General features: G+C 58.4%; 1 protein-coding gene across 4 annotated transcripts in view; it reads right to left on the bottom strand.

Annotated features, from left to right (window-relative positions):
* CABIN1 (calcineurin binding protein 1) overlaps positions 1 to 27532 on the bottom strand; it is a 154415-nt gene that overhangs the window by 14196 nt on the left and 112687 nt on the right. The gene's annotated exons all lie outside the window — the stretch shown is intronic.

The raw sequence follows: 27532 nt of genomic DNA, 5'->3' as shown, positions 1-27532 counted from the left end.
TGCACTCCCTTCTTCTGAACGGCAGTGTGGCATGTATGCACTTGACCCGTTGCCTACAGGAAACATGCAGGTCGTGCCTAGTCAAATGCAACCCGTGGGGGAAACCCAGAACCTCAGCAGCTCTGCATAGGTGCTGATTCAGCCATGGGACCAATTCCTAGAACGAAACTGACAGGTCAAGAGGTGGCCACCATGAACTTCTGGCAGCTGTGCTGGCCCCAACCACGTGCACTCCCTCAGAACAATGCCCAGAGACTGGAGGCTGGGCTGAAAATGACGGGGAGCTCACAGGATGCCCAGGTTCCCTCCAACCTGCCTTTGTCCGGTGTGCACTCCGCCTGGGACTCCCTCCTCCATCTCTGGGCCACCAACCTCACTGTCTGAAGGCTGAGCTGGTGCAGGGCTGGCTCTGGGGAGCCCTGCCACCATCTCCCTCAGTCCGTGCTCAGCCCACCGCTGCACTGGGCATCCTGCTCATCAGCAGCTCTAGGTCTGGTTCCCTGCAGCACCTCCACACCCAGCACAGGGTCTGAGACATACTCGGTCCAGTCAAGGCATAGTGGAGGAAAGGATGACCAAGGGAGCAAATTACAGGTGAACAGAAGCAAACCCAAGGCTGTGGGGCCTGGACTAGGATTTATGTCTCTGGGGCAGGACTCTGGGGGCCTGGAAGCAGGCGGGCTCATAGTGGCTCCCTGCAGCCAACACCCTAGAGAGATTCCTGCCTAGAATGAAACAGGGCTATGAGCAATGCTGTCTCCTCCATCTGGGCCCCTAGCAGGGTTCCCAGGGGGTGCCACTCCCAGGGCCTTATTCCCGTGGGTGCTCAGTGACTAACTCCAGGCTCTGGCAGTCCCAGGAGGGAAGTCAGGGCACCCCCAGCCCTGAGCCACTAGGCAAGAGAGGAGCCTAAAACCCATAACCCATAGCTCCAAGCCCCCATAGCCTCCACACTGGGTCACTGGGCTCACACTGGACACAACACCCCTACCTCCCGAGCAGGCTGGGGGTACCTGTGTGAAGGCTGGTAACCACCCTTCATCCCAGGCAGTGCCAAACAAGGCACCAGCTGCTTCCCAGCTTGGACCAAACCAGGAGGCTGAGGCCACGCTCACTCATGGCACAGATACCAACACTTATCTTCCCACTGGGCCCAGGTGGCTTCTGCAGCAGCTCAGGAAAAGCTGCCACCTGAGAGGACAAGAGACCACTTTGAGCAACTGTCTGGGCAGCGTGGCTCTGACACCCTGGCCCCAGATGGACAGCAGTGGCTGAGAAGGTGCCATCTCTGTTGCCTGGCAGGCTTAGCGGTGTAAGATTAAAGAAGAGCCTGGCTCTTCCATGGCACTGCTAACATCACCGTGTTCTTCACTACGGGCTCGCACAGCTATGCCAGGGAGGGCAAAGCTCAGGGATGAGCAGGGACTCCCTCAGGGTAACACAGCATGAGGGGCAGCCCCAGAGTTGGCCCCTTGCCATGCCCACAGCTCTGAGGACAGTCAAGACAAGCCCAACCAGCCCAGAGGGAAGCCCCCACCATCTGCTCCAGCCCTCTGCTGCTGGCCTCTGGCTCCTTCCCGCACCTAACAGCAGAGGGAGAAAGCCAGAAACACAGCCCGACCATGTGCAGAAACACCGCAGGCGTGTGCCCGGGCTGGTCCAAGGCCTCAGGCCAAGTTGGAGAGCTGGGTGTGACCCCACCGCTCCCAGATCTTACTCTTCCTTAGGGCACAGAGGAGTGCGCTCTGTTCTGCACTGTCAACCGTAAGGGTACAGAATGACCCTGCATTTCCGCTAAATGCCTCCCTCTTCCCTGGCATCTGGGGTCAGAAGGTTTCTCTCAGCTGTCGTATGAGCACCTGGGGGTGGAGGGTCTCCTGTTTTTCTTCGGGGGGCAATCAGGGAGGACAAATGGAAGACTCACATTTGTTCCTCCAAATTGTGTTTGAGGGTGGCTGTGGGAGAAGAGTGCTGACTTCTCTGGACCTTGCCCTGGTAAGCGGCCCTGTTCCTCCCATGTCACCCCTGCCATCCACGTCAGTTGAGTCAGGGCACAGGCAGGGGTAGGGGAGGAGGTCTGAAGATAGGCCTGCCAGGGACTCGGGGTGAGCCTGGCTGTGGGGTGGGCGGAGGCAAGGGTCATGGGGGCCTCTGATATGGTGCCAATGCCTCAAGAGGCTCCAGGCACCTGGGGTACATGGTTCCCGATGCCTGGCCCTCACAACCTGACCAGTGGGCACCAACCTCGGCCTGCACATCTGGGGAGCACAGTATCTCCGGAGGTGGTCCATTTCATCCTCGATAAATTGTTAGAAAAGGTTTCTTGCGCTGTGCAAGGACCCCAGGATTGTTCCCACACCCCATCCCTCCCTGACACCCAAGCCTGAACTTTGTGCTCCCAACATTTCCACCCCAGCTTGGATCTCATCCTGCCTCTTCTTTCCACTCTTGCCCCTAATCCATCCACCTAGCCTGGGCAAGGACAAGTTAGGAAAAAGATCATGTGACTGCATCCTTCCTCTTATATCCTTGACAACTATCTCCCTCACCTACCTCAGCTGCAGCCTGAGCCTCGCTGGCCTCTGTACCCCTCCTCCCTTGACTCACCATGCCCACCCCACCCCCCTTACAGAGCCGTGAAATTTATGCTTCTTACTTTCTCAGGTGCCCTCTCACCTCCTCTACTCAGCCAGCTCTCCTGTGTCCTCTCAAACCTGGCCGTGATGTCATCTCTCTGAAGCCCTCCTGGCTTGCTGCCCTCGTAAATCTCTGGCAGGACCACTCAGGTTCAGGGGTAGGCCTGTGGCTGGGAATGCATCCTACATGGGGGCTGGTCTGTTTCAGCTCCAGGTCCCCAGGGGCCAAACATAAACCTAGCAGAGCAAGCAAGGTGCCCAGCTTCCTGTTTGCAGAAGCCTAGCTCTTCCATCTCCCCACCAGTCCCCTCATCCTGGAGATTTCCAGGGTAGGTGGGAAATAATTCCACTCACAGGGAAATGAACGCCCTTGAGAGCTCTGGGTGTGCACATGAGCCCTACACTGGGGGACTGGCGGGGGAGGGGGGGACGACATTCCACCTTGCCGAAAGGCATGATGGCAAGTCAGCAACACGCTCACTGAGGGCAGGCAGGGCCTTGGGCTGCTTGGAGGCATACCCCTCTAGGATCCTGATAGGACAAGGGCCAGCTCTCCCCTCTCTCCTGAAAAATGGCAGGGGGTTGGGGAGGGCAAGAAGGTGATGCCAGACACATTTGGCCCTCTGCAGGGTAGGCCAGGTGACCACAGCATACTTGGCAGATGGTGGGGGGCATGGGTAGCGCCCCTGCAGAGAGGGGATCCCAACTTGACCCCAAGTTCTAGAACCAAAGACTAAGGCCTCGTGGCCTTCCTGCCCAGGCATCTTCCTCACCCTGCTTGACCCCAAGTTCTAGAACCAAAGACACAGGGCAATTACCTGTTTAGTTTTTTTCTTGCAAGAGGGATGGGGATGTGCCAAAACAAGCCAGTAAGCATGCTAAACTAAACCTCACTGGAGGACTCACTGCGTCACCCCCTGAAATGGGCCAACCTGGGACTGTGAGGGGTAGCCTGGCACCACTAGCCCCACCGGCAATCAGATGAAGGCAGGGGCTGTCATCTGCTCGGTGAAGCAAGGCAGTGCACAGATAAGACATCTTCCGGATGCACAATGAGCAGGGATGGGGGCAGGGGTCTGCTTGCCACCTGCTCCCTGTCATACCATGGCACCGCTGGCCTGCCCACCTCACCCTCTGGAATTGCCTCTCCCACCCCTACCCTTCCTTTTGCCCCCATTCCTGATTCCCGGGATGATGCTCCCGGGCAGGCACTAACGAATCTGGTGGCTTCAGAGTTGCACAATCACGGACCTTTTCAAGCACACTTAGCTGGCTGAAACTGCTCACTGTGTAGGTGGGAACCCGAGGCCCGCTGAGGGGCACTGCACCCCAAGCCTCATTGCTGGATGGCAGCCAAACCCAGAACGCATGTGGACGCCCTCTCATGTCCGGGCCAGTGGGTTACCTTCCACCAGCGACTGACTGACAGCCTGGCTGAGCAGCCTCTGCACCGGCCGGACACGTCTGTGATCACGCTGAGGGCAGGGCAGGGTCCCTATGCCTGAGAGCCAGACTCCCAAAGGGCTTCAGCCAATCCCTGAGGAGGGACAGGGCCAGGACACACCCGGTGAGGACGGGTCTACTTTGTAACCACGCGTTCCAGGGCATGGTTTGGCGCCTTTCACATGAGGGCTCCCTATTAATCCGTTTCCTTTCCAGATACGTGTGCGCAGCCATAACATACCGCCACCTATTTCAGAAAGGATGGAAGACCACACAAATCAGGCAGAGAGTCCATAGAAAATCGGAAGGGAATCACAGACACCATAAGCCCTGGGGAGGTTCCTGCAGACATGCAGCTAGCCTCCAGGGACAGCTGGCCTGAAGGCGTGCAGCCACCAGGCAGAATCATAAGCTGGCAGGGTGGCAAGTAAGCCAACAACTCTGCCTTCTGCCTAAGCAGGCAGTGCCGGGCTTCTGTGTTTGCAGCCAGGGCCCCCCCGATCCCAGCAGCCCCAAGACAAGTGGGACACTTCCCACACCCCCTTTGGAGGAGAAGAAGCCAAAGCACACTCCCACATACTGCCCCTCAGGAGAAGACAGCCCTGTCATGCTGTGCCTGCTGTGAAGCCTCTCTGAGAACCAGGGAGCTCCCAGGGAGGGGACAGGCACCGGGCAAGGGATGTCTGCGCACGAGAGGGAGGGGCATGGCCAGGTCCCACCTGCAGCAGCAGGGGCCACATGCACAGGCCCTCGGGAGGGCGCCGGGGATACGCCAGGAGGCATCTGAGGGGGGAGGAGGAGGGGGCCTAGTGAGACGGCGGTGGGCAGCAGTGCCCAAAGGGGCAGCTGGGAGCAGCGTGAGGGATGCTTGTACTCAGGGGCTGGAGAACTGGCCAAAGCAAGATTGCAGAGGAGTGAGGGCAGGAATAGGAGCCAGGGGCAGCAGGGACCCCATGAAGAGGGTCTGGGATGGGGATCACCCTTGAGGGAGGAAGGCAGCACTGGTGCCGGGCGTGACCCGGAGGGGCATGACTCAGGGCCTCTCCTACTTCTTCCCTGTACCCCACCGAGCTGCCCTCCTGTCCCGTGGCTCTGGCTGCACCTCAGGATTCCCTCTGCCAGAGCGCAGGCACACACTCATTCCTCCCTGGGATGATGCCTGCTGGGAGAACTGTGGGCAATTGGGGGCGCACAGCAGCAGCCTCAGAGCACTTAGAAACAGGGGACGGTGCTCCCAGCTCCACCCACATGCTGCTCCTCTGGGAACATCTCAGCAGACCCTCAACCTGTCCAAGTGGTTCCAGGCTCCTGGCTGGCAGATGAGGTCACTGAGACAAACTATAACTACCTGAATAATTCATGGAGCCCCAGACTCTGGGCTGAGAGCTTGATACAAGTTACCAAACCCTCCCAAGCCTTGAGACTTGGGCATCCTCCTGGTGCTCTTAAGGAAACAGAGCTTTAGGAGCTGAGCTCCACGCTGTGGCAAGCCTGGCGGTTCATGGAGGGTGGGGCTGGCCAGCATGGTCGGGGGCCCCTGGAGACTTTCCTAGATGAGCTGAGAGATGGGTTGGTGGAAGAGGTGAGGTGCTGCTGGGCCACCCTGCACTCTTGCCCATGAACACACTGTCCACTCACAAAGGGGGCTGGAAAGCAGGGTGAGGCTGATGCCTGGGCAGGAAGGCCACGAGGCCTTGGTCTCTGGTCACCAAAATCTTGGCAGGTGGTGGCACCTCAGGGATGGAAAGCAGTTGCCCCCTTGTATAGAGTACTGCTCCTTGCTGCCAGGCTAAGGTCGTGCTCATTCATAAGGCTCATGGTGTCTCCAGCACACCGTAGTCTGTTCTTCCTGGAGTGGCAGGGACTCCTCTCTCTCTCCAGATTCCTGATAAGCTGGCCAGTCCACACCTCCCTTACTGCCTCAGTGTGGGCTGGAGGGCCTTGCCTATCCGTACTCCTGGAGCCCTGTCTCTCTGCACACCAGCAGGGCTGCCAATACAGCTTCCTCCCATGGCTCAGAACCAACTCTGAGCTTGGCAGCCCAAATCCACAGATCCAGATACAGTTCTGATTCTCACAGTAGCTCCAACTGCCCTCTGAGGGGCTGTTGCTCAGGTCAATCTTGACAGTACACCACAAGGTCATTCTGGGGTTCCCAGATGCCCTTGTCACCTTCATGATCCCGCTGGGGCCTCCTCTACTCCAAGGGCACAGGCAAAGGCTCCTCCAGGGAAGCAAGTGGCTCAGAAATGCCAAAGCAGAGAAGGAGGCAGGTGGGAGGTGTGGCCCAGTCAGACCCTCTGTTCCATCTAAACCACACTGAGACCCCAGGCATGGGCTTATCACTGAGTGGACGAGGCTCAGGCCATGGGGACTGGGTGTGGACTCTGATTCATCCCACACTCACATGGGCAGGGACTGTCCAAGTGTGTAATCAACCCACCCCTCATTTTCCAGAAGGGAAAAGTGAGTTCAGACAACCTGCCTGAAGCTACCCAGCAACCTGGTGTGGGACCAGACTCCTCCTCTTTAGGTCTCTCTCCCTGCATCTTCGCTGAATGCTTACAAAGGTCCAAAAGGTCAGCAATGTGATCTGTGATTACATACTAGAAACAGAATCAGAGAACCAAGCAGTGATACAAAATCACTTCAGTTTTGAGCCAGGGCCTTTGAAGACCTGAGAACAACCCCCTTGGAAGGGGAGGCTGGAACTGGAACACCTGCTGGCAGAGGATGGGGAGTGAGTGGCCTCTGAGTGCCTCAGAGACCTCGTAACCTAGTCCCCTGAACCCCTGTTTTGGACATGACCTCCAGCTCTGGAAGACCAGAAATCCGCTGGGTTCCTCTCGTCCCCTGCTGCCTTACCCATGGGACTCAGACATCCCTTCCCTACTCTGCTATTAGTGGAGTCATGCCCAGCTGCAGCACCTGTAAAGCTCAAGCAGGAGAACAGGAGAGAGTTACCACCCCTGGGAGCACCCAGAGAGGCCACAAAGGAGATGGCTTGGGTACCTTGGGGAAAAACTAAGCAGGGAAAGGCAGTGAGATGCCTCTCCCAGAGCACTGTGGGAGACTCAGAGGTACTCAGTCTGCTGAGGCAGCAGGCGGGCAGCTGGGCAGGTGGCTGGCTGGATCATCTCCAGTCCACTTTAGGCCGCTGCAGCCAGAGGGCTACATCTGCCTGGGGCCTTCTCAGGCCTCCTCTACCTGACCAGGGGCTGCACACAGGGTGCTTATAAAGGCTAGCTCTTGAGATCAGTAGCCAGTCCCAAGGACCTGACTCTGAGATTGCCCTGCCACAGCCTCCTGGACTCTGAGCTATCCAGGGGAGGGCAGGAGCAGCTGCGTCTCTCTTGCTCGCTGGCACCTCAGGCCCCTGGAACAGAGCTTAGCCTTCCAGTGGGGGAAGGGAAACCCTCCCACATGAAAGTCAAGCTAGGCAGACAGGGATGTGGGTCCTTGGGCCTCCCTGAACAGTCTTCAGGAAAGGAATGCTCCAGGGCAAAGCCACAAATGCTGGCCTTCAAGTCCCCTCAATCTCTGTGCAGCTTTCAGGTGCCTCTGAGTGAGTACCCAGCATGAACCAAGGCCTAAACAGGCTCTGGAGAATCTCTGCCCCAGGTGAATCCCCTTTGCGTGCTGGGGAGGCTCAATTCAGGAGTTGCTCCAGAGCGCCCACTGGGTTTCCCAGGGCAGATCAGCCTGGCAATTGTGCACAAAGGCAAGTGCATCCCAGGGGCCAGGGGTCCCGTGGATGGGTCAGGCACACCCACCCGACGGGGTCCCTGCTAGTGGGAATGATAGACACACATCCATCCAGGGTGAGGGGAGAGGAGGACTGCTTGGTATGAGGAGTAATGGGCTAAGATGATAAGGACTTCGGGGAGCGGTATTCAGGGAAAGCCAGAGAAAAGCCAGGACGAAGCAGGAGCCAGAGGAGGAGCCTCTGTCAAATGGGGAGAAAATGGGCAACCCCCTAGGGTTGACCTTATTGCCTGGAGTATCCTGAGCAGGAGAACAAAGGAGAATGGAATTTTTTTCAACAGTTCATAATTTTTATCTTAAGTTTTAATTCAGTAAACAGAACACCGATATCTTTTTGTATCATCAAAAACTCCTGTCATTGGGGGCCTGGGTGGCTCAGTGGTTGAGCATCTGCCTTCGGCTCAGGTTGTGATCCCGGAGTCCTGGAATGGAGCCTGCTTCTCTCTCTGCCCCTCTCTCTGTGTCTCTCATGAATAAATACATAAAGTCTTAAAAAAAAAAAAAAACCAAACTCTTGTCATTTAAAATGACCACAGCACATCACCCCACTGGTGTACCCAAACCCACTCAGTCTCCTCCTGGTGATCACCTGGGGCTGACTGAACAGCTTTCCCCACAGATCTTTTCTCTCTTTAGAATGGATACCCCAGAAGGAACAAAAGAGTAGGTGTGCAGCAGCAGGGCTTGGGCAGCTGACCTATGACAAGAAGTGTGTGGTGCTGGGGGGTGGGGGTAGGTCCATCATCCTGGGCCTTCCTAGTCCCCAGCTGGCCCTGACTGCCATGGCACAGTATGACAAGTGAACAGGCCTCCCAGGGCTGCTCGGCCCCAACATTCCTGTTCACAAAAAAACACAATGCTGTGAGCACCCAAAGGAGAATCCGTTCCCCAGGCAGAGGGATTCCTGCAGCACCCCCCCCCCCAGACATGGGTACAGTGGTGACTCAGCGCTCCAAGCAGGCGAGGGCGGGCAGCCTGCTGGCATCCCATTCCCAGGAGCAGTGGGTTTGGGGCTGTGGCAGCAGGCTGCTTCCAGATGAGGACCTGCTTTCATGCATGTGGCTGGAGCTGGAGAGAGCAAAGGAGCCCCTCAGTAGGGAGACATGCTGGGGTAGATTAAGACCTCTCCCCTCAGAGAAGCAGAAAAACGTTCCACCATGTAGCCTCAGCGAGGCAGCCCGACCAACGCCAAGCTGAGCCAGGACAGAATCTGGACCCTTGGCCCTCAGGTTTGGAGTAGTCTTGGGGAGTATATCAGCACCCTCTGAAGTCTTAGGGAGACACCTGTCGTGGGCAAACCCAATATGAGCCTCCTAAATGGCAAGACTACTTGGAGAGGGTGTGTAGGGCTGCACTTGGCAGCCGTGAGCCTCAGGGGCCAATAGTACTGACGGCGTGCCTGTCCCGCTTCTCCAGCACGGGATGTCAGTGCAGAGCGCACCACGAGACACTTGTTCAGAGCACACAGCCAGCACGGAGCTAAAACTACAGCAAAACTCAGACTACTCTGCCCTTCCCACTGCACCCCACTGGTCCCCATGACAGACAGAACGAGGCTGGCAGGGCGGCCCCTGTCCCACAGCTGGTGCAGTAGCTCCATCTCCTTCAGGAGCCACCCTCCTCAGGACTCCTGAGGCCATGACTCCCCATCTTCCTGGTGCCCTGAAGAGCTAAGGACCCTGCCCCTCCCACAGCACTTGGAGCCACTGTTCCGCTCCAGGCCTGAGGTTGGCGGAGCCTCCAAAGGTAGGCTAGACTGAACACCCCTGGGGGCAGGAAGTCCTGCAGCTTCCACTGCGAACCCACCGGGCCCGCCTCTCTGGCCGCAGGGCTGTAACGAAACCGCCAGGGGCGCCGTTGCCCTCACCCGCCCAGCGGTCCTGGCTGGGCTCCCGAGGGCAAGGGATTCCCCGCGCCATCCACAGGTAATGAGTCCCCGGCACAGGCAGGGGCCGGGGAAGCCTGCAATTTGCCTGCAGCTGGCACTCGCCCGCTCCCAGCCTCTTCTGCTAAATGAGACGTCGCACACCGGGTCCCCAGAACCGCCGGCTGCCCCTCCCCTCCCCCGCCCCGGGGAAAAGCAGAAACGACAAACAACTAAGTGCGCGGGGGGAGCCCGGCCCGGCCACTCCCCGGCGGCCCCACCTGCGTGCGCCCCCCCCCCGCCGCGCCCCCGCCGCGCGCCCCTCTGCCGCGGGGCAGGGTCCTGGCCCGGCTCGGCTCCGAGCAGGCTGGGCGCTCCCGGACCGCCGGCACCGTCCTCCCGCCCCCGCACGGCAGCTATTTATAGCCGGGGAAGCACCGCGCCCGGGCGCCGCTGCCCACCCGGCCCGCCCGCTCACCATCCCCGGAGCGGCCGGCGCTGCTCCTCCTCGGCGCCGCCCGCCGCGAAGTTGCTCGGGCCGGCGGCGGGAGAGCGGCTCTGGCTTTCGCTTTCGCGCGGCGCACACCCCCGCGCGCCGGCTCGCGGCCCCGGGCTGGGCTGGGCTGGGCCGGGCCGGGCCGGGCCGGGCCGGGCGGCACTCGCCCGGGGCTCGCTGCGCGGGTGCGAGCGCGGGCTCCGCCGGTGCCCGCTACCCGCCGCCGCCCCCGCCGCCCGGCCGCCCACCTGACGCTGTGCAGGGCGCCAGCCCCGGGGCATCGGGCGCCGCGGCCCCCCGCCGGCCGACTTCCTCCGCCACGGCGCCCGGGAAACCACGGCCCGCGGGCTTCCTGCTGCGCCTGGCGGGCCGGGGGCCGGGGGCCGGGGCGGCGGGGGGGCGCGGGGCCGCGCGAGCCGGCCCGGGGAGGGCTGGGCAGCAGCCTCGGGACGCGGGCAGCCGGCGGGCGGAGGAGGAGAGGCGGCCGCGGCCGCGGCCCCGGCCCCCGCCCCCGCCCCGGCCCCGGTCAAGTTCCTACCCGCCGGCTCCGCCGTGGCATCTGTGCAGCGGAGCTAGGGCGGGCGCCGGGCCATGGCCGCGGAGGCTCGTTCGCTCGCGGCGGGCCGGGGCGGGGCGGGCAGAGCCGGACGGGGCGCGGGCACTCGCTCCCTCGCTCGCCTGGAAGCGGGCCCAGCAACGCCGCTGACTTTTGCCGGCCAATCCTCGCAGGTTCCCCGGCCCGGTGCGCGCCGGCGGCGGGCTGCCCACGCGGCGAGGAGGCTGCGGGTCCCGGACCAGGCGGTGGAGGGGCGGCAGGGAGTGCGGGCGGCCGCGGCAGCCGTGCGCGGCGCCCCCTGGAGTTGTGCCAGGCGAGGGCCGTGTGGAGGGCAGAGGAGTGGGTGTGTGGGGACACGCAGCCACACTGAGCTGTGCTTGGATCCAGCGGGGCAGTGAGAGGTGGAGTAAAGACTTTCCCACCGACATCCTGGGGGGGGGGAGGGCAGAGCAGAGATGCCACTGCGGTCCCCCAGTGGGCTCTGCAGCTGGCAGGGGCCCCGTTTCCCAGTTGGGCTGTGGAGGCTGAGCCTGGAGAAGGCCCAGGGTCAAGGTGGTGGGAGTAGCCAGGCTGGGCAGAAGCAGGGTGGGCTCAGGATCCCCTCTCAGACTCTCTTCCAAGAAAGGCAGTAGCACCCCTCCCTCTCAGCACAGGGCAGCCTGGAAGACTGAGGAGGAGTATGAGGAATGGGCTCAGAGAGAAGAGCCTCACCCAAGAACATAGCACCATGCCCCCGGCACCCACAGCTCCAGTCTGCACACAGCACTGTGGGGCACGGCTGCTCCAGAACTGCCCACCATCCACCAGCAGCTCCTCCTCCCTGGTGAGGAGAGGGGAGGCCAAGCAAAGGCAGGGGCAGTGGATGGAGAGATACTGCACTAAGCCCTGGCCTGCCCCCACAGGCACCCCCTCCCCGCTCCCCAAGCTTCTCTCTCACCACCTCAGTGCCATGAGTTCCTTGCTTCCTCCTCCCTCCCCACACACCCAGAGGCCTCGGATCCACCCGGCCCCTATTCTGGTAACAGTTGTCCTGGTGCCATCTCCCTGAGCCAGCTTGTTTCCACCTATCCTACACTTAGGCTAGTTTCTGCCCACTAGTGTTCCCAGTCTTCTGTGTGCCCCTGCCAGGTGCCCTTAGTCCAAATGGGCTCAGGTCCAACCTACCCCTTCAGCCAGAGGGATGTCACACTCTCTGTCCTCCCTCCCTCCTGGGGGAAGGGGGTGGCCACAGAGGCAGTATCTGGGCACCCCCTGGAGGATCACTACTCCCTGCCAGGCACTGGAGGAACTAGGCTTTGGTTCTGGGGGTCATTCACTTGCAGGGAGATAAGCATGAGCACAAGCCACCCCAGGGTTATGTGAGGACAAGGGTCTCCCAACCGTGCTCGCCATAGGTCGAGTCTCAGAGGAGTTCTAAATCCGCATGGCACCCAAGTCACAACAGCTCCTTGCCATCTACATGCATATCATCACTTGACACTCGTGTGAGGAAAGGTTCAGCAAGGTTGGACACTCGTTCAGAGTCACACAGCCACAAGGTCAGTATGGCCAGAGCTGGGTGACTCCTCTTGGCTGTACGGAAGGCTGGAGCAGACAAGTGGCACTTGTGCCTTGCACAGTTTATGATCTCATTTCATACTTTATCCACTTCCTGTAAGACAGAGTCAGACTACAGGAGGCTGAGAACATGTGCTCATCACACCTAGGCCAGGAAGAAACTGTTTTGAGTATGTCGTTCTCTGGAAACCAGCCCTTGTGGAGCTTGCACAAGCACATTGAGGCCCAGGGTGGGCTGGGGCAGCCTGGCGTCCTGTGGTCTTGGCTGTCATAGCAGGAGGGAGGCCCGTAATGCATGAGGGGGGCTCAGGGGTTCTGTGCCAGGCCCCTGCCCAACAAAGTCTCTGGGGAGAGACTAGCCTGAGACAATGTGTGGTCCCAGGGATCTCCAGCTTCCTTGGCCCTGCCCTGGGCACCTCACGGTACCCCAGCTCCCTGGGCCCTGGTTTGTGCAAGCCTTCTCCAGAGTGCCACGACGTGGGCATTCCATCTCTAGCTGAAAGACCACGGCACTAAGGCCCAGAATTGGGAGGTGGGAATCACTCTCCCGGAGCCCCCAGGAGGAAGCATTCCTGTGCACACTGGAAGCCCCCTGTGACAGGGGACCCTGGTGGGCCTGCATCATCTGATTTCTTCCTCAAGAATCCTATGAGCCCAAAAGAGCCTTGTGCCCCTTCTGAGACTTAGTATCCTACGCAGGAGAGCCCCATGGGTCCTAATTGCCCACTAATTGCCCTAATTGCCCACAGAGTACCTGGACATGCAGCCCAGAGGCCTCTGACGGCTGCTATCTGGGGAGGACGGCAGCTCATCAACCTCAGGGCCACCCCTGAAAGCCTGGGAGCTCCTGCAGCACTCTGCCAGCCTCAGGGGCCCAGGAGGCCAGGCCACCCTGACCATGCTCACCCAGAGTCTGGCAGGAGGCCCAGTGAGCAGGGAGAGGCTGGTTTAATCTGTGGGCCGCCTACTCTGGGTCGATCCTGGGGATCGGGGTGCCCCTGCCACCACCTGTCTGGGTGTTCAAAGGTCATGGTCCAGCCTGTCCATGGAGAAGGATTGATGTTAGAAGTGGATATGCTGGCCCTGGGCTGCATGTAGGCCCAAGCCTCCTCAGCCTTGGGGCAAGAGGAGCCCCATGCCATCAGGGTGCGCCACTGCCTTTCCAAGGGATGTCTGACCTTGACACTCCAGAGCAAACTTCGACGATTGATTGGAAGAAAACAAAAGTCCTGAGCACATTGCCCGGTCACTACAGAGACTTTCCCAGGCAGACCCCTCTCCCCATTCCAGCTCCAGGACAGGTGGGTCACCATGGAGAGGATGATGGTGGCAAGGGCAATAGGTAGGTGGCCCTGAGAGCCACCTCCCCACCCCTGGCCCAAGGACCCCAGTTAAGTGCTGATCCATCACATCTCCAGCTGCTGTACACCCAGCAGGGAGGCAGACTGGCCAGGGCTTCACCCATTTCCACATTGGGAAGTTGGGCAGCCAATATTCCTCTTTGCAGCCCTGTCTAGGGACTCCCCCCACCCTGTGCTGGCTGGCCACATTTATTCTCTATACCACAGTCATTTCTAAAATGGAAACTGTTCGCTGCCCTTAGGATAAAGGCCTGGCCTCTCCTGAAGCACATGCGCTCCCATGAGTGGCTGTACAGAGCAAAAGGTGAGCTGGCTCTCCAGGAGCCCAGGGATGGTCACCAAAGCCAGAGGAACTAGAGAAGCAAAACTGAATGCCTGTGGCCTTGTCTGTGTGAGTAGCTCCTAATAGGAGCATATTGGGTGAGGAGGAGGGTGAGTAGGGCAAAGTCTGAACTGTCTCATGGTGTCAATGTTGAGTGAGGAGCCACAGAGAAGGCCAGGAAACACTGGCCTGTGGGGCAGATGTTGTCATCCTGGGTTACCAAGTAGAAAGGAAGACATGTACCCAGGTGTGGAACCCAGACCAATAGGTGAGTGTGTGTATGTCCCCAAGCCTCTGCCTTACCATGTCCCACCCTGGGGCAGACCAACAGAGAGGGCAGGTGGGCACTATTCATCCTCTCCTGGTCACTTTCGAGTCACCATAGCAGTGCAGCCTCCCAGATTGGTAACCACAGCCTTCTCTGGAAATAGGCGCTTTGCCTTTGGCTCACGTGGCAAGTGAAGGTAGGCACTCCACAGCAGAGGTGGGTTCCCGGCCCAGTGAAGCCAGTTAGATCCTAGAGCTGGGCTAATGCCCCACGTGCTGCCAGCTGAGCTCCCCAGACCCTGCGGCCCTGGCGGCCCCCTGAAGCCATCTCTTCTCAAGGCCTGAGCCAACGCAGACCTGCAGGTCACTCCTGGTTCTTTTCTGCTAGCTGTGACCTTAGTCCCCACTTGACATAACCCCATCTTCCTCCTGGGTTGAGTCCAATGCTGCCTTTAGGTGGCAAGAATGCTCCTGGGGTTAACAGTCCCAACCCTCAGCCTTGGGGTTTTGAGCTGCCAACTGGTTTGGAGGTACAAGGCTTACCGCTGCTTATCTGCCTCCCTGCTATGGGACACTGGCTCTGTGTGATCTGTGCCTGGGCAGCCTCTCTGCCAAGAGCATGCCAGCCTGAGATGCTGGGCCTTCCAGTCTCACGCTAGCCAGCTTCCTCACCCCCCCCCGCCCCCGACTGCTCAGACAGTGAAACGTGCCTCTCCTCCCCCAGGAATACAGACCCCCAGCTACAACCCCGCTTTATTCCCGTATGCCAAAGCTTCTGGTACTCAGAAATTCTTTAGACTGTGCTCTATGGCTGCAAGGTGTCTTTGATGTCCTTGAATCCAGCTGTTTGGCCTGAATGCCCATAAGTGAGGATACAGTGGTAGGGAAAAGGGAAATGACATGCCTAGGAAAACAGCCTGGCTGAGGTAGGCCGGGCTCGATGCAAGAATCCCTGTCCCTCAGGCTAGGACAGGGACCAGCATGTGGGCCTCTGGCATGCATACATTCCTGCCCGTGCCTAAGCAAGAGGGAAATGCCATGTCCACATCCCCAGTCACTATGAGGCAGACATGGATGCCAGGGCTCTCATGGACCGGGACTGATGCAGCCACAGTCCACATACACTTAGCTTCCCCAGCGCTTCCAGCCCAGCCAGCTTGGGAATCCAGAGCAGGGGTGGCCACAGAGGGACAGAAACAAGTATGAAGCAAAGAGGCAGGCAGCTTCCTGAGGAAGACACAGTGGCCTCTGGGCCTGGTGCTGCTAGACAGTGATCTCCCCACACAGGGGAATAGAACGGAGGAGAGACAGGTGGTGGGGGGCCTGGGACATCAGGGACAGACAACGGGACCCCACGTGGAGAGGCCTCTGTGGAGAGAGAAGGATCCCAGGCAGGGCAGAGAAGGGAGGCCAGCAGGTGGTGAGGCCTCTCGGGGCAAGCTGGGTCTTTGGATATGATTGATGGGGACCATGAGTACCTCTTTGGAGGGAGAAGACACTCCTCTGAGCCCACCCCCATGTCAGGGCTGGTAATGAGAGACCGCGTCCAAGCTTCTAGAATCGCCCACTCTTTGGAGGACTGCTGAGCTGCTTCTGCTTCATCTCAGGAGGGAAGCCTGCATCCTAGAAAAGCCATGTCTGACATGCACACTGAGAAAACTAGGACAGTCTATCTATCGTCTGACCCCAGGCTCCTAATAAATGGCCTTTGTGGGCTTGGGAGGTTGGGGGTGGGAGGGGGCAGCTCTGGCTCCTCTGGCTGGGCTGCTAAGTGAGAGGAAGTGATAGGAACCTCAGCAGGGCCAGGTTTAAGGCTGAAGTGGCTGTGGTAGACGTGGACCATGCCAGGTTTCTTCCCTGGATGGCCCCCACAGGATCCTCGTGCAGGGAAAGGCCGAGCTAAACAGTGGACAGGGGTGAGCAGACACCAGCCACAAGACAGAGGCAAAGTCCTAGCAAAGCTGGCACCTCCATGGGCATTTGGGCTCCCAAGCACGCCTCCACTTTCTTCTGCCCCATAACAGCCACAGGCAGAAACCCCTCCAATCTTGTATATAGCATCAGAAGGGGAACAAACTCATCCAGACTCTCCCTGCAGAACAGCACTCAGTCCCCAGTCTACAGAGGTGCCCCCAAAGCAGAACACATTTGAGATGTGACCAGAAGACACGAACCAGGCACAGCACCCCTTCCCTCTCTGGAGTGATGTGCAATCTCTGTGATGGCACTGAGGCCTCCCACCCTGCTGTGAGGGGATGGGACAGGGCTCTATCCCTTTGGAGTGGGGTCACCTGTTCAGAGTGGCTCCCACTCATGCAGGATGCTCCTGCTGGCCCACAGCAGAAGGTCGAAGCCCAAATGTGGCACCCTTCTGGGAGCTGAGCCACACCAAGCTGCAGGGGACATGTGTCTTACTCCTCTGTAGCCAGAACAACCCTCCTCCAGACTCCCCTCTGATACTCCCTACACAACGCTCTCCCTAACCTCTGTAGCCCCCAGGCCCTTCTCCAGGCCTTCCATCTGAGCTACACAGCCCACTGCTCTGAGAGCTCCCCACTTGACCACGGCACTGCAACTGGGACCTCCTGCAGTGGGTGCCGCACTGCCACAGGACAGAGCCAACCTGCTGACCATGGATACAGATGGCCTTCAGGGCAGACCCAATCTACCTTCTCCACCACGGCCTGCCCTGAGCTGTGAGGACCCTTACACCGCCTCCCTCGGTTCTCTCTCCTGGAACACCTTCTCCCTGGTCTGACAATCTGGCCAACTTCAAGGTCAGTCCAGGCTTCCAGAAGTGTTCCTGACTACCTGCCCCCCTTCCACTTGGTGAGGCTAGTAGATACCTCTCCCCTGCACCCACAGCACCCTGAGACTCACAAAGTAGTGAGTCAGGGTGCCCAGGCCAAGTGCTGGGGTGGAATGCTGATACCCAACCTCACATGGAAGTGAAGCTGCAGTGGGCACCAGGTTCCTGTGCTCCTGAACATGGCTATCTCTTGTCACCCAGGAGAGGGCTCCTCATCTCCAGCCCTAGGGGGCCAGCCTTCCATTTCAAAGGCCTCCACAGCACCGCCTCATTAGTTTTTGCATGCCCCCGTGGCCAAGCCAGGCTCATTTCCCACCTGTCAGGAGCTTGGGCTGGAGCCTAAGCCACACCATAGCCTGGAGCCTAAGGAGCCTCACCTTCCAACTAGGTCCACGAGTCTGCCTCTGGGAATTAAGCCCAGCACTGACCTGACGGGGCTGAGGTGGCCAGGACCCGAGAGATGCTCTTACTGCAGGGGGTTCCCTGTGGCCGGGGCTGGGTGGGCCTCCCCTGTAGCCCAGCGTTGGCCCTTACTTGTACTTGTCCTACATGGGAACTTGGGGGAATGGTGTGTGGCTGGACAGAACCTGAGAGTCTGTGCTGCTGCAGGTGATGGGCTGGAGTTCACGGGCAAGTTCCCTCTGCTCTGACATACCCTGATTGTAGATTTCTTATACATATTTAGAGATCAGCATTTCAAAATGTGTTTTTAATCAACTAAATTCCTGTACTTCCTTCAAGGGGCCTTGCCATTTGGCTCCAATCCATCTCACCTTCTCCTCCACTGGCCCTAGTGAGCCCTGACACCCGTGTGCCTCATGTCATCTGGGTCCCTTCCCCCCAGCTCCCTCCTTCTCCTGTGGGGACTCTCTTCTGGGCACAATGTCCACGGGGCACATCGCAGGCAGTACAGTTATAACCTCCTGAGGTAGGTCTTATCAGCCCACTTTGCAGATGAAGAAACAGCCTCACAAAATCTAGCTGGCTTGCCTAGAACCACCCAGCTGTATGGGTGGAGCCAGGCATGGAGCAGGAGCAGGGCCTGGGCCTGCCCTTGTGAGGGAGTCCTTGCTCTGCCCCCAGGGGCACTAGTGGCCACAGCCTGTCACCATGGAAACCAGGCAGGGACTCCAGGAGCTGGAGCTCTGGTTTGGATTTTAAACCCAATGCTGCTCTCTCAGTAGCAACTTGGTCAAACTTTCCAAAGAGGAAAAGTGGAAGTGAAGGGGGGCTGAAGGAGGAGGAGGGGGAGGAGACAAATTCCCAGACTGAAGGCCTGGCCATTGTGCTTGGGAAGCCTCCTCTGGGCTAGCAGAATGGTGGCAGGGCAGAGACCCGCAGCCTCCCTGGGGTTCCTGCCCCTCCTTCCCGGGAACTTGGGCAGGGCGGGCAGGAGGGAGGGAGTGTGGCTGCAGCAGGTGGCACCCAGCCCTTCCTGTATGCTGGAGAGGCCCTTTCATGTGTCCCAGTGGGGTGTGTGAGAAGGCGTTCTTTTGGAAAATGGGCTGGAAAACCACTGACCTCACCCACTGGCCCACCTTTGAGATGGGGAGACTGAGGTCAGCAGAGACCAGGACCAGGAAGTCAACAGCCCAACTGCACTCTCAGGGCAGGGCAGCATGCACCTGACCCAGAGTGGGGTGCACAGGAAGGCATGTGGGTCAGGCATGTGGTATCTCCCATCCCACCCATGCTCTGGGCCCTGCCTGCCATCCACAAGCCCTGGCCACACGTGCAGAGGCTTCTGGCCAGAGGACCCTGTACAGGGCAACCTCACCATCATACATAGTACAAGATGGGAGACCTCAGACAGAGTGTGACATTCACCCCTGGGGCTTAAGGGCAACCAGGGACCCTCAGAGAGCTTCAGGCAGGCCCATGCTCACAAGAATCCATCCCAAGCGAAACCTGGTGGCTTTGCCATTGGATGTACTCTTTTAAGGGAGCATCTCTGGGCCCCTCACTCGGGCTCCTATGGCCAATGCCCATCACCTCAGGAAAGCCATCCTCCTAGCTGCCACTCTAGCTTAGGCTGTCTCAGAGTGGTCAAAGGCTGTGAGAAGCTCACCCCCTGAACTCCCAAGCTCCCCTGACGGTACCAATGACCAGTCTGGAGGGACACCCAGGAAGCCTTGGTGAGGAAGGGGAGGCAAATGGGCAGGGAGTAGATGCCAGAGGGCAGCAGCCATGGGCACAGCTCTGGGGGAGGGCAGGCAAAGGCCAGCAAATACATCCTGCCCTCCCTTCTGTCCCCACCCCTGCTGCAAGATCCCTTTGGGACCCTTGGGTGCTATCCATACCTGCCACCTCCCACATCTGGAATCCTCCCTGGTAGGGGTTGCTATTGCTTCCTGTTTTTATCATCGGGTAGATTTCTGGGAAGCAGAATGGGAATGCTACATGGTGACAACAGCCCACCGCTGTTGCAGAGAGGGCCAGGCAGGGCATGGGTCTCTCCTGTGACCTGGGGCCCCTGTTTACTTGCCCAGGACAGGGAACTCATATAGTCTGGTAGTCGTTAGGCCGAGAAAAGGCCACATCTGGACTCCCTGGGGCTCAGATATGTGACTTGTGGCTACCTCAATACAGGGTTGGGACCACAAGGCTCTCAAGTATAAGTGCTGGATGCTCGCATCTTCCATCTCAGAGATGAAGAGATTGAGTCTGAGCAGTCATGTGCCACCCAGTAGAGGACACAGTACTTCCATACCCTGGCTCAGTCAGCGGGTATGCCAGGCCCACAGGGGCAGCACCATGGCAGGAAGCAGAGCCCTGGGCTCAGCCCTTATGCCCCCGCTCCCTGACCCAGGGCCCTTGGGCTTGCCACCTCTGGTTCCTCATCTGCAAACAGGGTTATGCAGCACCCTTCTCCTACAAGGTTTGGATGGGGCCAACTGGTCGGAGCCTGGAAAGCAGAATGTAGCCCAGGACAGAGCAGTCATATCTGCAGGTGCCCTCCTGTCTGCCCTGGGCACCATGGTCAACAGCGTGGGCTGTGCTTGGGCTCTTACCTGCAACCTTGCCAGGCTGGATGTGGCAGGGTTGGTGGGTTGGGGGACAGGGAGAGGTCTGAGCTCTCAGACGCCAGGCTCTGTGGAGTGGGAATCTTTTCAGGCTGAGTGATTGTCCTCAGCCTGCTCATCATGAGATGGGGACCATGAGGTTGCAGGGAGGAATAATGAAGGAAGTGCCTGCCACCCCTGAGATTCCCTGAGTCCATAGAAGCAAGCCCTGTGGCCTCCCTCCCCTCCCTGGGAGAGGCCCACTAACTGACATTTTTCCCAACCGTTTATCTTTCCATCAGGCCATACCCACCAATTGGCCCCCTGCAGCCTGGGGATGGGAGCACAGGGAGGGCCTGCCAGGGAAGCCCTGAGGTGGGGTGCCTTTAGCTTCAGCAGTCAGAGTCCTCCCTCAGGCTCTCCCCTCACTCCTAGCCATCCTCAGGCGGTCTGAGTGGGCCGCCTGGCCTGTTTGGCTTCCCAAAGCCTTGCTGAGACCTGGGCCTCCTCCCAGAAGTGCGCCTCCCCCTCCTGCCTTCAGCACCGTGGTGCTGCCCCACCAGATGGTGTGCCTGGGCCTGGGACAGTGTCCCGGGCGGGTAAAGCTCAGAACTCTCTGCCCTGGCTGAGACAGTTATGTACAGTGCCTCTGGAAGATACAGCAGGGACATGCATCCAAGAGCAAGTCTTTAAAAAATAACGTGCAGTGGGAAAAGTCTACACTGGAAAATGTTCTTCTCTTCAGGAATGTTAAACAGCAAGCTCCTGACTGAGCACCCCCCAGTGGCTGGGTGGAGGGGGCTGTGGGCTGAGGTCAGTGCTGGATGTGTACACAATCACTGCCGTCCCCATGAGGCTGGCCAGAAACTCTGGCGTGGAAGCTGGCCCACAGGATGTGGGTCCCAGGCCTGGGCTCCAGTCTGGGCTCTGCTACTTGCTGGCTATGTGGCCCAGGGCAAGTCATAGCTGTGCCATCTGCAAGGGTCTCTGCACTCCCACCCCCCCACAGGACTATCTTGTGTAGAATCACAAATGCCAAGGGCTTAAACATACCTCTCCCTCTGCCTAAGCATCCTGGCACTGCCACACCCATGAATACATATCTGGAGATGGAAATTGTCTCCAATGGCCAAAAAAGACTGCACATTAGAGGATGACCATCTAGGCTGCTTACATATGATTGCGGGTGGTTTTTAAAAAAAATTCTAGCTGTGGGGGCACCCGGGTGGCTCAGTGATTGAATGTCTGCCTTCAGCTCAAGGTGTGATCCCGAGGTCTTGGGATCAAGTCCCACATTGGGGCTTCTTGGGAGCCTACTTCTCCTTCTGCCTATGTCTCTGCCTCTCTGTGTCTCTCATGAATAAACAAACAAAATCTTAAAAACAAAACAAAACTCTAGCTGTGAATGAGGGTGGCTGGGCTTGGGCAGGGATTGATGACTGCTGTGGTGCTGTCAGGGTAGGGGCCTGGGTGTCCTGGGCCTTGTCCCCCCTGCCCCACTGCATGCCAGCCCCTGGGGCTGGCACACTCCACAGCTTCTCAGGTGGGAACCAGCCCCTCTCCACCAGTCACCTCTTAGGCTCACACGATCCCCATGGACAGTGAGACAGGGATATGGACAGAAGGCCTAGAGTACCTGTTCCAGGCTGAACCTGAGTCTAGCAAGCCAGAAGCTGTGAAGTTCAACAGAACTTGCAGAGCCCAGGACATGGGAAGGAAGGGGAACCCGGGGATAAGCTAAGAAGCCACACAAGTTTGCTAACCTTTTTAAGACTCTTAAAAACTGGACCTTTTTTCCCTGGAGAACTTGAAGTGAATCTTTTGTTTACTTTTGCAACTGGCCCATAGATCATCTCAACAATGCTAAAAATAGCACCACTGCAGCAATTTCTACTACAGCTAAGGAGCTCAGATTTCCTCAATTTAAACTTTTCCCTTCTTTTCTGTTTTCTAATTCCCACTGTGATGTGACTGTGTTTCCCTTAACCCCGACAATGGCGGCGCTGCTGTGCGGCTCCAGGGATCTTAGTGAGGAGGAAGGGGAGGCCAGGCCACCTGCCACAGTCACTTCTGTTGAGAGCAGGGTCAGGAGCAGAGCCAATTCCCATTCCTCACTGGCCGGGTGGGATATCCACAGCCACATGGGGCCTTGGTACCACAGGGAAGAGGAGAGCCACAGTGAACTCCCAGATAATTTCTCTGAGAATCTGATATGTGTGCATAGGAAGAAGTGGGATGACGAGCAGTGGCCCTTCAGTGGCATCCTGGCATCCCTCATGCACACACAGACGCAGGGCCCACACCATACCAGGTAGAAGTGTACAGGACAGTGGACCTGGTGCGCCAGAGCAGAGCTGAGCTCCAGCCCACCCCTGCTGCACCCCACCATGCTTCCTGTCCTCACGGCCCCACCTAGCATCCCACTGGTCTGAGGGAGCCCTGTGTCCCTCCTCTGCCTATCTCTAGATCTCTAGCCATCCACTGGCTGCCATTTCCACCACCCTGACTAGGTTCGGAATGCTTGGGTTCAGGCTCAGGTGCGGACTTGCAGGGTAACTAAGCCCCGGTGTACTCATCTGTAAGGCAGGGATAATGGCACTGCCTACATTTCATGGGTTACAAGGATTCAGTGAGCTGTCGTGTGTAGTGGAGTCTCACAGAATAGCAGGTTGGCAGCGCTGTGGGCCCCGACCCAGCCTGGCCCCTCCAGTACATCATGTTACCAAGTGTGACATCTTGAAGATCTCCTCCATCCTAGCCCCTCTGCCCTATAAGGAAGTCCACACTCTGCACCTGGCCCAGTTGGCAACTCCGCAGGCATATGGCACTCACCCGATGCCCACAATGGCTCACATCTCCCCTTGCTCAGAAGCCCGCTGAGCAGGCACCTCCTCCAATGTCACCTCCTCTGCCTTTTTCCCACTGTCAGCTCACCCTCAGATTCTGAGGTCTCAGCTCTAGGAAGGGTAGGGGTTTATTTAGGCCCGAGGGTCTTGAAGAGCAGGTGTACAAAAGTGACTGCAGTGGTGGGGCTCAGGCAGGTCCTGACACCTGCTGGAAGAGACCAGCCTACAGCAGGGCTTGGGGGGTGTGTGTCAAGAAGAGGTGGGGTAAACTTGGGAGGGCTGAGCTGGGAAGTGACCCTGTAAGGGGACCACAGAAGGAAGTCCTTACTGCATGCAAAATGGCCCTCATCCAGTATGTTTTCAGATACTGAGGGAGGCACTAAAGCCAAAGCCCTGGGGACATGGGAGGCAACGATAACCAGGTGAGGTTCCAAGAGGGGGAGCAAAGGGTGGCAGGACTAACATCTGGCTTGAACAAATCCACCCTTGCCCTCACATCCTCATGATCCTTCCCCATCTAGCCAGCCCTACCCAAAACCCACTGTGAGCTCTGGGCTCCCACAGCCTTTGTTCACCAGCTGACCTCCCCTGGGGAATCTGGACCCCCCCCCCCCAACAAGAAGGGGCCTCTCTAATGGCTTGAAGGAAGACAAAATGGGCCATAAGGTGACAAAGAGCCATGCAGAGAGTGCCTAACTACCAGGAGGCCTCAGAGCAAGGGAGAGGCAAAGGACTCTGTCCCCTGAAAGAGGGGGCAGAGACACAGGACACAGTCTGCCACTGCCCACAGCAGGCATCACTAATGGAGCAGAGAGAGCCTGGATGCTAAAGGAGCTGGTCATGGAGTGGGACAGACCTGGCTTTGAACTCCAGCCTGGCCACTTGCTAGCTATATGATCTTGGGTTACCCCCTGGGCTTCCGTATACCATTCAAAGAGGGGAGACGGAACCATCTCTGCAGCAATCCCCCGCCTTCCCTCTGTTGCATGACTGCTGACAAGTTCGGATGTAGAAGCATACCCCACAAATGTGCCATCCTTCCCCAATACCCAGAGCAAGCACATCAGCTGGGGAATGGCCTATGAACAGGGCCTAAAAACAGGGTCACAAGCTCTGCTGTCCAACAGTAGAAGCCAGGTCAGCCTGGTGGGCCAAGGATAGAAAAGGGCTTTTGATTTTGACAGCCTATGGCACCTGCTGGTGTCAACTTCCCCATCTGTACAATGGGGATAATAATAGTATCTAAGCCACTCACACATGCTGTGGAGGATCAAAAGCAGCACCCCAAATAAAGCCCCCAGTGAGTGCCTGAAAACGGGGCCAGTCTTGCCATCGCTGCCATGGCCAGGCTAGGCACAGATGTCCTGGCACTGTGGCAACAAATGGCAGCCTCCACTGTTATTGTGCTCTGCTTCAGGAGCCCCAGCTCCTGGGTGGAGCTGGGCAGGGATTGTCTGCCATAGACAGGTGGCCCAATTCAGTCATGCCTACACAGGCCCAATGTATATGTGAGCCAACAGTGCAATCCTGGCTCCCAGGGATGGCCCTGGCCTCTACCATGGCCCAGCTACTGACTCTAGCCCCCATCATCCTGGAATCCCAGCCCCACCTGCTAGGGCAGGGCTAGATGCCCATGTTCCCCTGCCCATTGCCAGACTATCCTCCCTACCCAGCCAATCAACCATGCAGGCAACAGTCCTGCTTGGGAGCAGCTGGGCCAATCCCAGTGTAGGAGCCAACCTGTTCCTGGTTTCCTGCTCTTCTTTCCTCATGTGCAACTGCAGGCTACACCCACACCTTCAACACTAGACAGAGTAAGGTTCGCATTCTTCCTCCAACATGGACTGGCATGGGACCTAACCTCCCATGGCACCTCCATGAAATGGGCCTATGGACACTGGACCTCACTGACAATGTAGCTCGCCCAGGGTCTGGCGCATGGCAGGTTTCACAAAGGGACAACACATTCCTTGAGGTGTGGACACAGGGACAAACAGAAATGGAACCTGAACTGGCCATGACCGGTCCTGAGAGCAGAAAAGGTAACATGGGTGGACTGATTTCAGGAAAGGTGTGGGTCTGTTGCCAACCAGGGGCTTCCTATTCCGATGTTCCCTGGCCCTGACCAGAGTGGGCGGGACTCTGCACTGAAGCGCCCCACAGGCTGGAACACCCCACGCTGACACTCTTGGGGCTTGTTTACTGCTGGGAGGCAGGACAAATCTGCTGCTGTCAGGAGCAGTATAGGATATAATTAACTGGGTGGAGACCAACACCTCGTCCCTGGGCTGTGCCTTGGTCTTCCCTTATGTCTGCCTGTTGCAAAAGGCCCTGAACTTGGGGCTGGCATCTGGGGGTGGGTGTCAGTGACTCAGCTCCAGGAGTGGGTGCAAGCAAGGCAAGGGCTGCCCACAAGCCCACCAGGCACGGTGCCTCTCGGGAACTAGCGGGGGGAGGGGAGTTGGAAAGAAGGGCCTCCCTGCAGCAGGAGGAAGATGTCTCAGGCACAGACCCCAGGGCCTGGCCAGGGCTCACTCAAGCCAGGATGTTGCCTGTTGTCCCTCACTTTGGAGCTGCTCACTTCTCAGTTAACTCTGTCCCAGGTAACTCACAGGCGGGAAAAATTCAGTCTTTAAGCATGTCTCTCCTGCTGGGCACTGTGCTAGGTGGATGTGCTGGGAGGGTGCTCTAGATGAAGTCCCCGCTTGAGAGGGCTTGGTGTGCTAGGTTCCAGAGGCCGTGCCTGGCACCACCGGCCTCCATCTGGACCCCCAGCTCCCTCCCAAAGGCTGGGACACTGGCCGAGGCCTGGCTTGAAAGATAGGCACGGTCTCAGGCCCGGCCGTGCTTTAGGCTCAGAGGCTGGGCTGCCTGCCTGGGAGGTGGGCCCACTGTGCCTGCCTCTCCCTAACACCTGGCATCTGCTCATTGGGTAGGTGGAGGAGGACCCCCCCCCCAAGGTCACAGCCAACTGGCAGCAAGTTAGAGAAGGAGTGTGACTGATTCTTGTCTAGGAAGATGGGGTGCCAGGGGTTTCTGGAGCCCTTCTCTCTTTTCCCCCAGCTCTGGCAGGCAGCTCTCCCCTGAGCTGGCTGCCCAGCCTATGGGGGCCCTTTATTTCATATCAGGGCCCTTGATGAGCACTCACGCTCCAGGGCTGGAGACCACACAGCACAACTGCTTTAGGACAAACAGAACCACAGAACCCATCTGGGCATGCATGCCAGAGCCGGTCAGACAGAGGGACTAGCCATGGGGAGAGGAAGGGGCGTGGCCTTCCCAATCACTCCACAGATAGGCCAAAAGGAAAGTCATCTGTGGTTCTAAGTGCCAAGTAGGGGCAGAGAGGGGACTGGTGAGAGGGAATCAGGGCAGGACCTGCAGAACCATCTGGCTTCCGATGTGTGGAGGCACTGGTTTTGGAGGGCCTGTGACACAGCCTCCACTTCTAGGCACTTGTCCAGGTGAGGAAGGAGACCAGAGAAGGCCATGTATTTGTACCAGTGGTGAACTGGAAGCTACTGCTCCCCTGGGATGAGGACAGGCAGATAAGCTGAAGGACAGACAGTAGAGCACCATGTCACACTGACAAAGGAGTGAGCATGACCTGCATCTACAGCCACCAAAGGCCAAGCTAGGCCATGCACAAAGGGGCCCATGTGGTGGGTGGAGACAGCCCCGCATTTCAGGCTGCCTCACTTGAGCCAGGGCAGGGCCAGAGCCTCTGGAGGTCCCTGGCCCCGTGAGAGATGGGGCTCCCACCACCAGCTCCTGCCATGCCCCTTCTGGTGCCAGCACTGCCCTCCTGCAACACCCCTGGGGGATCCACAGATAAGCCCCAAAGCCCCATGCAGGCTGACTCCTGATCCTATGAGTGAGCTGTGTGATGTGCTTATTAGCACGTGTGGGTGAGGGTATCCATCCACCTACTGTGACCACCCTGCCAATAGGCAGCCCCGTGCCCTATGCAGGGCCTGATCAGGGATGCAGTGGCCAGGAGCCAAGCCCACCCAAGTCCAAAGTCTATGCTCTTCTCACTGGTCCCAGGGCCTAGGGTCCCACCCTGGGTACTGCTGGCCACAGGCTGCTCACCAGAGCTGCAGGCAGACCCCCACATAGGGCAGGAGTGGCTACGGGGGCACGGGGGCAGGGCAGCCAAGCCCCAGCAGGCCAGCACCTTCCCTCCACTTCCTCAAACTCGAGCCACAGCAGCTGCCCACCCCACACAGTCTTGGACACAGGAAGCCGTGCTAGTTGGGCCGTCAGCTTCCTTTGCTTCTTTCACAGTGGCTGGAAACTGGGTTGAAATAAGAAAAAACCCTGCCTGCTAAAATAAGCAAACATTTTGGGAAAGGAGGGAAAGCCATCTCTGGCTTGGTTACTATGGGAACATTTCTGAATCAACTACAAGAGGGAGAGAAGTTCACTCTGGACAGAGCAGCCCAGCTCCAGCCTATGCAGGCCCACCTACCCAGAAGTGCGCACACCTGTATAGGATGCTGTAGAAGCTTCTGGGCACTCGAAGACAAGACCTTAGTCTCTACCATATGCTTGAAGCCTGCTTTCCCAGCCCCACTCCACCCAGAGAGGGATAACCCCCTGGCTTCC

This window comes from Nyctereutes procyonoides, unplaced genomic scaffold (genome assembly GCF_905146905.1).
Source record: "Nyctereutes procyonoides isolate TBG_1078 unplaced genomic scaffold, NYPRO_anot_genome, whole genome shotgun sequence".
NCBI classification, from domain to species: domain Eukaryota; kingdom Metazoa; phylum Chordata; class Mammalia; order Carnivora; family Canidae; genus Nyctereutes; species Nyctereutes procyonoides.
This window is presented reverse-complemented; position numbering and strand designations above follow the sequence as displayed.